An 11,218-nucleotide genomic window follows, 5' to 3' on the forward strand; every position below is an offset into this window, starting at 1 on the left:
TACTTATTTGAGAGAGAGAGAGAGAGAGAACAAGCAGGGGAGAGGTAGCAGAAGACGGAGAGAGACTCTTAAGCAAGCTCTATGCCCAGCATGAAGCCCAACACAGGGCTCGATCTAACAACCCTGAAGTCATGACCTGAGCCAAAATCAAGAGTTAGATGCTTAACCAACTGAACTACCCAGCCACTCCGAGACCACATAGGTTTGATGGTAATTTTACTGTGTCTCCTTGACTGAGCAAAGGATACCCAGATACCTGGTAAAGCTTTATTTCTGAGTGTGTCTGTGAGGGTGATTCCAGAAGAGATGAACATTTGAACTGATGAATGGAGTGAAGCAGACAATCCTCAATGTAGGTGGGCATCTTCCGATTCTTTGAGGGTCCAAATAGAAGTAAAACAAGGAGGAAGGGAAAATCTACTCTCCACTCTCTCTTTGCCTGAACTGAGACATGCATCTTCTCTGCCCTTGGTATTGACAGCAGCAATTCTGATCCTTCTATCTGCTGACTCAAATCGGGATGTCAACCGTCAGCCCCAATTCTCAGGATTTCGGACCCAGCCTGAATTATACCACTGGCTTTCCTGGTTTTTCAGCTTGCAGATGGAAGATGGTAGGACTTCTTGGCCTTCATAACTGTGTGAGCCAACACTTATCTATCTATCTATCCATGTATCTATCTATCTATCTGTCTATCTGTCATCTCCTATTGGTTCTGTTTCTTTAGAGAACTCTGGCTAATACAATATGTTAAGACTCACAAGGGCAATACCACTAGAGTGGAAAGCTTGGCGCAATGTAAGGTTAGTGTTTTCTCCCTCAAAGACTGAAAAACTATGTCCTAGTATTTTTCTCTTTTAGGTCAAAAAGTATAGAAGAATTGAAAAAAATAAGATTGAGCCAACAGTAGCCACCTAACCTCTCAATCCTCAGAAAGAATGTTATTACTGATAATAAGAAAGCATTTTTTCCAGCTAAGTAGGTGTTGATAGAGTTGCAAGATTTACATACATACATACATACACACACACACACACACACACACACACACACACACACACAGAACCACATATGGCCCTAAAACCAAACTAGAGAGTGAATGTGTTGCATTGCCCAAAGATGTGTGTTTTTTCCTTTAGATACACAGAAGCTACTGGCCTAGTAAGCTGTCTGCATGCATTTATCACCCTGGAACCAGGGCACCAACAAGTTCTAACAGACGTTGTGGAATTACAGTCAAACAAAGACATATGTCACCTGATAGCTCCCATACCACATTGCACAGAGCACCCAGAGCAAAAGCCCTTTGTCCTTGTATCTCACAGCTGGCAGTCTCTTCCTCCCTGCTCAGCCCTCAGGGATCCTTCCTGCCAGCTCACTGCCCTGTTTTGTTCCTGCCTACTTCCTGCTATTTCATTCTCCTTGCTGCAGTTAACTAATTCCACTCGGGTGCCATGCGACCTTTGGTTTTCCTCCACTTGGGAGCATGCAAGGGATAAGTGGATATTGAAGACAAAAGATGCCAGCGTGGTGGGGGAAGGTGGGAATTTGGCTAAATCTCAAGTCTAGTTCATAAACTAGCTGAAAGACTTGCCTATGTTCTTGCCTGTTCTCTACTTTTTACTTCATGAATGATCTTGGGCGTGTCTCTTAACCTCTTGAAGTTTCCAAATTCATGAGATGATCCAGAAGATTAAAAGAGAATGCCTATGTAAAACACTGGTCCATGGTAAGAACTTTCTAAATGTTAACTCTTACTATTGTTGCATTTTTTATTATATTTATTTTTATATGTAAATCAAATTTCTACTATATTCCCATGATACTGAGGTAATCAGAGGAGATCATCCATGTATTGTAGATATGACAGAGCCGGACACATTGTAGAAGCTCAACAAATGTTTTGATTTTCTATTTCCTTCCTTTTCTTTCCTTTATCTTCTGAAATCTTCCACGAGGTAGGAAAATATGTCAATGATAGAAGAATAGAAGTGTCTGGTTCAGGAAACCTATGAGCTCCCTCAAAGAATTCCAAAAAGATATCGGTGACCCTAGCAACCCTAACACAGTCTTCAAATTTTTCAGAAGGACCATGGCAGTGTCCTGTTCTTGTTGACATTTTATGAGTCCCAGTTTCCTTGACATAAAAGAATATTATACAACCTTTTTTTTTCCTGAGCACAAGAAGAAAAGAAAAAGGAAAAAGCAAAATAAAAAACAGGATGGGTTCCTGGTGGCTCAGTCAGTTAAACGTCTGACTCTTGGTTTTGGCTCAGGTCATGATCTCATGGTTTTGTGGGTTCAAGCCCCATGTTGGGCTCTGTGTTGATAGTGCAGAGCCTGCTTGGGATTCTCTCTCTCCCTCTCTCTATCCCTTCCCCACTCACACTGTCTATGTCTCTCTCAAAATAAATAAATACACTTAAAAAATTTTTAAATAAAAAAAAACCAGGAAATAGAATTTGCTCAGAGTTTCTCAAATCCCAATCTTATTTGGAACAAAGTGTGCTGAGGTTATATATTCACTCAACAAATCTTATTGCATAAAGACCACCGCTTATCCACCAAAGATTTGCGTTTCCGTTCCACGATGTAGAGGTGTTTGCTGGGACATAGCTGCTTAGCCAGGTACTATAATTGTTAACTCCCGTTGTAGGGAGGAAGGTGTAAATGAGTCTGGCCAATAGCAGGAGAAATTTATATCACTTTCTGGCTTGATCCCACTCAACATCCTCCAAGATAATCCCCTATTTTCCCACTTCCTCATTCGATGAATGGTGAAAATCGGTGTAATCTTGAAAATCAAACTTTTAAGAAGTCCTATCCTCCAGTGGTGCTGCCATCACCACCGTCACCAATCAAAGTACCCATTCGCATGAATCAGTAATGGGCCCATGACCAAATCTGGTCTTAATGAGTGACATACTTTGGAATTTGCTAGAAATGTTGAGAAAGGCACTTTCTTTCTTGTCTAGCTATTCAGCCATAGAATGCTGAGTGAGATCTGTTTATGGCCATCTTTCTAGTACATTAGATCAGCTTTCCCAAGAACAAAGCCAACACCTAAAAAAATCAGGGCTGAGAGATGAACAGACACAGTCACTCCATAATGGATTTTTCAGTTATAATCCATTTTCTCCCTTTAAAACAGTCTGAATTATTTCACAAGCAACCTGGGAAATTCTGCCATATATAGTCTCACCTAACTATATGTTTATTCACAAGTCTACTACAATATCTTTTCTTATAATATATCAGAGTTACAGCATAGCCAAGTGGGAGGAACACAGTTTTTTTTTTCCTCTGTCATTTAATGGCTGTATTACCATGGATAAATTGGCTAACGTCCCTAAGCACAAGTGTCCTATTAGTAAATGTATGGATGCAAATATATTGATGTACAGAGTTCCTGGGACGAAGCATTGAGAATGCTGGATTCAAGTGCAGACATGGTGGGATGAGTTAACGCCATAACAGAGATGACCTTCTTGCATCTTATTTACAAACAATGAATAAAAGAAATTCTTTAAAGAGTTAAATAAATAAGTGAAGGCAAAATCCAAAAGGGCAAGGGAGAATACCCAGATGCCGTAAGCCAGTGCTACAAGCTGATGAGCTGAACTTTAAGTCTTCTGAGCTTAAAAAGTACGTGAAATGGAAGTGCTAAGGGCTGGATGTGGAGACATTAACCCCACGGAAGGAAGATGTGTTATTTGGCTGAGAAATCCAGAGATTTTAAAATGTAATTTGCATGAAAATTCCCTATCTGGGAAAAATGGAATGTTTAAGTGAAGGAGGGACCAGAGAAACACTGTTTACCAGGCAATGGAAGAGGGAATGAAGTTTGTCTCCAGCCTGACCTCTGGTTGGGGATAAAGAAATAAGGAAGGTCACTCATGAGAAATTGTCAAGAACCCAAGCTTACATGGAATGATAGTTTTACTCTGTCTGAATTTCTCAGTATCTTTAAACCAATATATTACAAAATTAACTTATCTCAGACCTCAAACATCCCTGGGACTTCCAGGGGAAGGTTAAGTCAAAATCTTTCCAAGGTAACATTTCCAAAATCTAAGGTTTTCCCATCAACACCCACAATAAAAAATCCCTTAGGAGAATATTACCTCTGATACCTGTATTTGGATACCAGCTTTCTTTTAATATAAGCAAGACAGATACTAATTAAGGGAATGTAGAAAGCATTAATATGGATAAAGGTGACCTTTATAAATGATAAAATGAATAATTCACCAGAAAGATATTATAATCCTGGACCTATGAGTCCTTAAAAACATAGATGCTAGAAGTAAAAGCAAAAATGACATTCAATTAATTAAGGAATACTCAATGAAAGATTTTAACACATCTTTGTAGAAAATTATAAATCAAGCAGACAAGGGCCACCTGGGTGGCTCAGTCAGTTAAGTGTTAGCCTTCAGTTCAGGTCATGATCTCGCAGCTCATGGGTTCGAGCCCTGTGTCAGGCTCTGTACTGACAGTTCAGAGCCAGGAACCTGCTTCAGATTCTGTGTCTCCCTCTCTCTATGCCCCTCCCCTGCTTGCGCTCTGTCTCTCTCTCTCTCAAAAATAAATAAAAATTTTAAAAACATTTAAATACATACATAAATAAAGCAGACAAAAAATACTAAGGGTATAGAAAAAAAATGACAATGTTTTCTGTAAAACCATTTCTGTAAGATTTGCAGGCCATATACAATCTGTATAATGTGTTCTCTCTCTGTCCCTCTATCTTTCTCCTTTTCTTTCATATACAAAACCACCTAAAGATGTAAAGAACATTCTGAACTCACAGGCCACACAAAACAAGACTGAGCTGTGGGCTGGGTTTGGCCGGTGGGCCATTTGCCAACCCTCAATCTAGAAGGTAAGAATGCAAGTAACAGGCTTAATCTAATGGACGTTTCTTAAATCCCACACTAAACAAGAGAAGTGTTCTAATTGTTACCATCCATCCATTCTTTTTGAGCAAATATGAAAAATTTATAACGCTTGATCACATTATAATCTCTAAAGCAAGTCTCAATCAATATAAATAAGAGCCAATCTCATAAAAACACAATCTCATACCATAATGCAATATTGGAAATTAATATAAAAGAAAGTCCAAATGTGCAAGCATTTAAACATCGGAAAACAAAACTTCTAATGTCCAACAAAGCCTGTATGAACAGGACATCTGAGAGTGGTGATGAGTGCCAATGGCTCAGGTGGCAGCACGTGTCCTGTCACCTGCATGGTCCTTTGTTAACCAGCCTCCTTGGGCTGCTTGCTCTCAGGAGGGCGGATAGTTGGGGCAATGGTTCTCTAAGTGGCTGAATTCTGCAACAGAGTCTTATTTCCATCAGTGGTTCTTAACCTTAACTTTGTGACATGCTTTTTTTTATATATAACATGTCAAGTGCACCCTTAATAATCAAGAAATAATGGGTGGTATAAATGATTTGGTATAGATGATACAAAAATGACATTGTGTTTAAGCTTAATTTAGAGCAAAATGGATCTTAAAAAACCCTAATTTTCTAAGTTCTGGGTTGATAAAGTAGTCATAATAGAAACTTCACATTATTTCAAATTGAGTGAACATGTAAACACTACTTTAAAAATGAAAGCGTGCAGACTTAAATGTGTATATTGGAATGGAAGTAAGATCAAAATACAGAAATTAGTGAATTACATTAATAATGTCTTATCGAGAATATTAAAAGTTTTTCTTTAAAGCCAGATACCAGCACACAATGCTTACCCTCAGGGTACTGGTGATGCCTGTCAGCAGTAAGACCAGAAACAGGAAGAAGAAATCATCTAAGGACCAAAAAGGAAAAAGTCAAATTGGCATTGTGATAAATCGACAACCAATATGACAATACATAGAAAATGACAATCTTTAAATTATTAGAATTAAGAAGATCAAGTTTCCTAGAGATAGGGTCACAATAAAGTACCAATAATGTTCTAAACACCAGGAATAATTGATTGAAGTAAAATATCCTTGTGAACAGAGTAGGCATACAAAAAGATCTAAATTATTAAAATAGATTTCATGCTTTGAAAGAAGACAGTCAATATTGTAAAGGTGTTGAGACTGCTTCCAATTTGTCTTTAATCAAAACCAGTGTGGTTTTGGATGACGTTATAACAAGTTAATACATAAATGCAGAAAGATGCAAATTCAAGAACAGCCACATCAAATTGTAAGATGGAGTGAAAGAGAAGGAAACTCAGTTTATTGAAATTTAAATACATTATAAAGATATAGAAATAAAAAACAGTAGGAGACTGGAGTAGGGATAGAAAACACACACGTGCACACACACACACGCACACACACACAATGAGAAACATGATAAAGAACCATAATAAAAAGTGTGTGTGCATGTGTGTCTTTTTGAGACATATTTGATATATGACAAAACAAAGATGACATTGCAATGGTGAAGAGACTATTTGTCATCTATAATCAAAAAATAAGCTAGATCCTTATCTAATATTAAACTCATATACACATATCACATATGGATGGATTTGGACAAGGATTGGGGTATACATACAGACATGATGTAGCTATACATATAGATAGCAGATGGAAGAAAACCAATATAGAAGAAACGAATTTTAAGCATTAAAATTCCTTTTAGTCAACAGTATTTGGTAGAATTTATGATATAAAGACAAAAAGATAAAATTTAAAATATAGTTTGATAAAGTTGCATTAATTAAAATTAAGCAATTATGTGTGACAAAAATCTTATTTAAGTAAGCAAAATTAAAATACAATTCATAGTATGAGAGTAGATAATGCATGTAAATACACATACATAGATATATCAGACTAGTATATAGAATATACAAAGAAATCCTACAAATCAAAATTCTCAAAGTAAACAACCCACTGCAAATAAGGAAAGAATAAGCCAGCAATTGATGAATGAATAGAGTTACAATACTAGAAAAATTAGAATATTAAAAATATTAGGAGAAAATAAAAAATGAGAAGATTCTTAACTTTGCTAACAGTTAAAAAATGTAAATTAACACAGCTTGGATATGGGAAGCTAATGGGAAAAAATTCAAGATTTAATAATGAAAGTATTGACTGTGATGTAGGAAAACAGAAACACTAATATTCTGTAATGCTACTGTAAATTGGTAGAACAACTTTGGGTTATGTTTTAATGAAAGCTAATCAAGTTCAACCCAGAAGTTCTCTTTTAAAGGAAATAAACCAGAAATAAAACTGTCACACAAGTATACGGGAGACATCTCAGGTATCTGCTATGGTCACATGGGGAGATTCTAGATAAACAGCTGGCTTAAGAAGAAAAACCTAAGCTTATGGCTGGGTTCAGTAGAGAAATACAAGTTCAAAATACAGAGCAGTATCCCAACCACCTCAATCAGAGATGGTCTTGGAGATAAACATAATGATGTGGGAATGTCCTCCGAATGGGCAAAACTTCAAGGGGTACGTGTGGTCAACCAATGTGTATAGACAAAGAAGTAGCTCCGAATTAGAATAAATAAGGAGTCAGGGGCAGTAGTGAATGGTCTGGCTACCTGTTCATGGGCTTCAAGAGGAAAAGATTGGAATTCTGATGATGAGGAAATCGGGGATGGATGTGTAGGAGGAATAATAAAATGTGAAGTTCTTAGTCTCACCCACTATGTCCATCAGAGAGCATTCACCAAGAGAAAAGCTCCAGCTGAGTAACAAAAGGGCTCAGCCAGCTGATATCAGCTAGCCTCTGTCATTGGCTACCCAAAAGTCGTCGCGGCAGGCACATGGATGGGGTGTCCTCAGTGGCACAGATGAACACTATTCATGAGTCCAATAACAAAGGTTCACTCACTGAGATTGGGCTATTCCTGCTACCCAATATGAAAACTATGAGCAGGAGAAACAAATGCTAAGGTCTGAATAAGACCAATTTTTTTAATGTTTATTTATTTATTTGGTGGTTGGGGGGGGGGGGCAGAGAGAGAGGAAGACACAGGATCCGAAGCAGGCTTTGCACTGAGCAGCGAGCCTGATGTGAGGCTTGAACTCATGAACCATGAGATCATCTGAGACCTGAGCCAAAACCGAGTCAGACTCTTAATTGACTGAGCCACCCAGGTGCCCCTAAATAGACCAATTTCTTAAAGAGACCCTGAAAACTCTTGGTGACAACTGGACACACTGAGGGACCCCTCCCATCCTGAAAGAACCAGCAGTTTTTTCACACAGTAATAGAGCCATACTCCAGAAGCAGACTTGCTTTCCTTCCCTAACCATAGATAGGGTCTTAAGCAGCATGACTCCTCAATTGATTATGGAGCATCTGATCCACGCTTAAAAGGTCCCATATAATATCCTGTGGACCCAGGAAATCTACCTTGCATAAAAGATGCTGGGAGAGTGGGTCAAATGATAATGGGGTCCTCCAGCTGCACCATAACACGCCATCTGGAAACGTCTGGCTTGATAGAATGTTGAACCGGCCTGCTGATGCAAAACTGAGAACAAGTTTGGAGATAATACTTTAGGAGCATAGATTCAGTTTATGGTTTGAACTAAAATCGTGGCACGCTATTCCCAGGAGGAGGGATATGGGCTCAGGGAATCTAGAAAGAGTACACAGCACTCACAGTGACCCACAGAGGAACTTTGTGCTTCCCTTCCATGCAGGTATGGCTTTTTCCAGTTAGATGTCCTGGTCCCCAAACGTATGTGGAGAAGGATGTCTAGCAGATGAGGGGTGGACCACATTTTATATGGAGAGGTGCTATCTAATCCCTTTTCAAATGGAAAATTTGAATTATTGTGCATATGTCTGAATATGATTAAGTATTCTACAATGTGACCTTTTTGGCTGCATCAAATTCTAGAAGCCAACAATCATACTATATTTCTCTGATTTTGATACTTATCTTAATTGCGTTTCCCTTCTCTGTATGGAACAAATCAAAAAGTTCTCCTACAGAGGAGGGCAAGCAGGAATCTGAGGAGGTACACCCACTAAAACTTTATCCCAATCCAAGTTGTATTGTTAACAATTTAGAGATGAGACATGCAAGACAGAGTAAACCCATTATACTGTTTATACATCTGACTTGGAACTTTCCTGACTTATAAATTTAAATATCACCTGCTATTATTGAATTTGCCTCCTTTGGTACCATGAGTCTGGCCCCAGGAAAGGTGGGCTAGAGCAGGTGGGACCTTTCCAAAGCCAGTCTCTGGTGGCCCATTTTCACCTCTTAATTATTAGGTATAAAAGCCACTGCACAGTATGAAAAAAAGTAATCAAATGTATGTAATTCTGTTTCCAATTTATGCCTGTCACCACTTATGATTGTGCCTAATAGCCTACTCCAACCACCAAGTCCTAACAGGAGGAGAATGACAGCATCTGTCTAAGAGTAGACATGACTGGGTTGTCCATGGATGATGCAGACAAACCCTGAGAAGGTACAGAATGGCAGTTTTCACATTATCAAGGAACAACTACTAGGACTTTAAAAATATATGCAACCTGTGACTTTTCATATTTGTGTTTCTATTCTTGTTTTACTTCTCTGACCCAAAACACATAATTAGCATGCCCGGGTCAATGACCGTGATCATGGCACTAATGACAGTGAAAAAGAAGATTCTCAGGGAGCCTTCAGGGAGCACAGAGGTTCCTCTTCTTCCAGGTCCAGCCTCCTCCTTGAGGCATCACAGGCCAGTGCAGGGGGAGCAGGCTTCCCTGCAGAGCTGACTCACGGTTGGCTTGGCCATCTGAAGTGTAGACAGCATGTACGTGTCTTCTAGAAAGAATCTCTGAAGGTGATATGGCAATCACATGCACCACTTAGGAAAATGGAGAATATAGAGATCATGGGCAAACTTTACGGCAAAGTCCTAAATATCCTGTGGTCCCAAAGACATTAGCACAAATCTTAAATATGTTCCTAATAGTGATGCAGTGTGGATAAATTGCTTCACCTTTTTTTTTAAGTTTATTTATTCTGAGAGAGACAGAGAGACCAGGAGCAGGGGAAGGGCAGATAGAAAGAAAGAGAGGGAATCACAAGCAGGCTCTGCACGGTCAGCACAGAGCCCAACTCGGGACTCGAATTCATGAAACTTTGAGATCGTCAGCTGAGCTGAAATCAAGAATTGGACACCGAACTGACTGAGCCCACCGGGTGCCCCTTGGTTTAATTTTCTTAATCTTCATTTTCCTCTTTGATATATGGGAAATAGGACACCTATCTCTCTGAGTATCTGCGAGGGTGACATAGGGAAACTTCTATCAAGCACGTACAGGTGTATAAGACGGTTTGCGTGTTAGATTTGTCAGAGCTTTAAATAGGTAGGTTCGGTCATGTTCATAGAACAAGAAAAAGCACTTTAAAAATATTTCTTACCGTCCTCCTTACAGCTTTGTGAGGCCGTGATTTTACTCGTTATACCTATTAAGAAACTAAAAGCTAAAGAAAGCTTGTGACTGGACCGTCACATCCCTGGTGACGTGGTGAAACTTGGTCTATCTTCTGAGTCCCAGGCAGAGAGTGGCCGCATCCTCACTGGGCCAGCCCCCAGCCCACCGATAGACCGCTCGCCTGTGCAGTGTAAACCGGGGCGTGACGAATACCAGCAGCCCTGGCTCACTTGTGTCCAGTTGTTTCTTACTTGGGATGTTTGAAAGGTAAGAAGAGTTCAAAGTATGCACTGAACCCGGGCTATGGGAGGAACTACATTCTGCTCAATAAAATACCAGCCAACTTGTGACTTATGGAGACGGTCAACAGATATTTACCAGTACCTTCGAAATACCACTTCAGCATATATTGAGTGTGAATGCTGTCCATATATACACAATAAATGTTTATGTAATAAGTACTTGTCTATGGAGGCTTCAATAAATTTAGGTCAAGTCTTTGTTATTGAAACGTAATGTGTGAGAATTACGTAAATGTGGGTCACACACTATTTACCTTTCTCCTCCCTGACAGCTGACTGCGCTCTTTGATAAAGGCAGAAACTACATAATGGCAACACCAATATTGTGTTTATTTATAGTGCGCATCAATTGGGTCTAGCATTGAATAAAATGCTAATGTTTTGAGGGTGCATTTAGTCTACATAGGTCTTTATTTTTGTCCCCCATAGCTGTTCTGAAAATGATAAAATTCAACAAGTGTGGCTCCCCTTGAATGCCAGCACATTACA

At 39.1% G+C, this 11,218-nt stretch overlaps 1 long non-coding RNA gene across 1 annotated transcript; it reads right to left on the reverse strand.

The window, feature by feature from the left end:
- Positions 1-5,709: 5,709 nt before the first annotated feature.
- LOC128312856 (uncharacterized) lies at positions 5,710-9,859 on the reverse strand. Its single transcript, XR_008292705.1, has 3 exons — positions 9,767-9,859; positions 8,394-8,514; positions 5,710-5,823 (listed from the first exon to the last, which is right to left on the reverse strand). It is a non-coding gene; the product is annotated as an uncharacterized LOC128312856 (long non-coding RNA).
- Positions 9,860-11,218: the final 1,359 nt, after the last annotated feature.

Source organism: Acinonyx jubatus, chromosome F2, assembly GCF_027475565.1.
Source record: "Acinonyx jubatus isolate Ajub_Pintada_27869175 chromosome F2, VMU_Ajub_asm_v1.0, whole genome shotgun sequence".
In the NCBI taxonomy this organism is placed as follows: Eukaryota; Metazoa; Chordata; class Mammalia; order Carnivora; family Felidae; genus Acinonyx; species Acinonyx jubatus.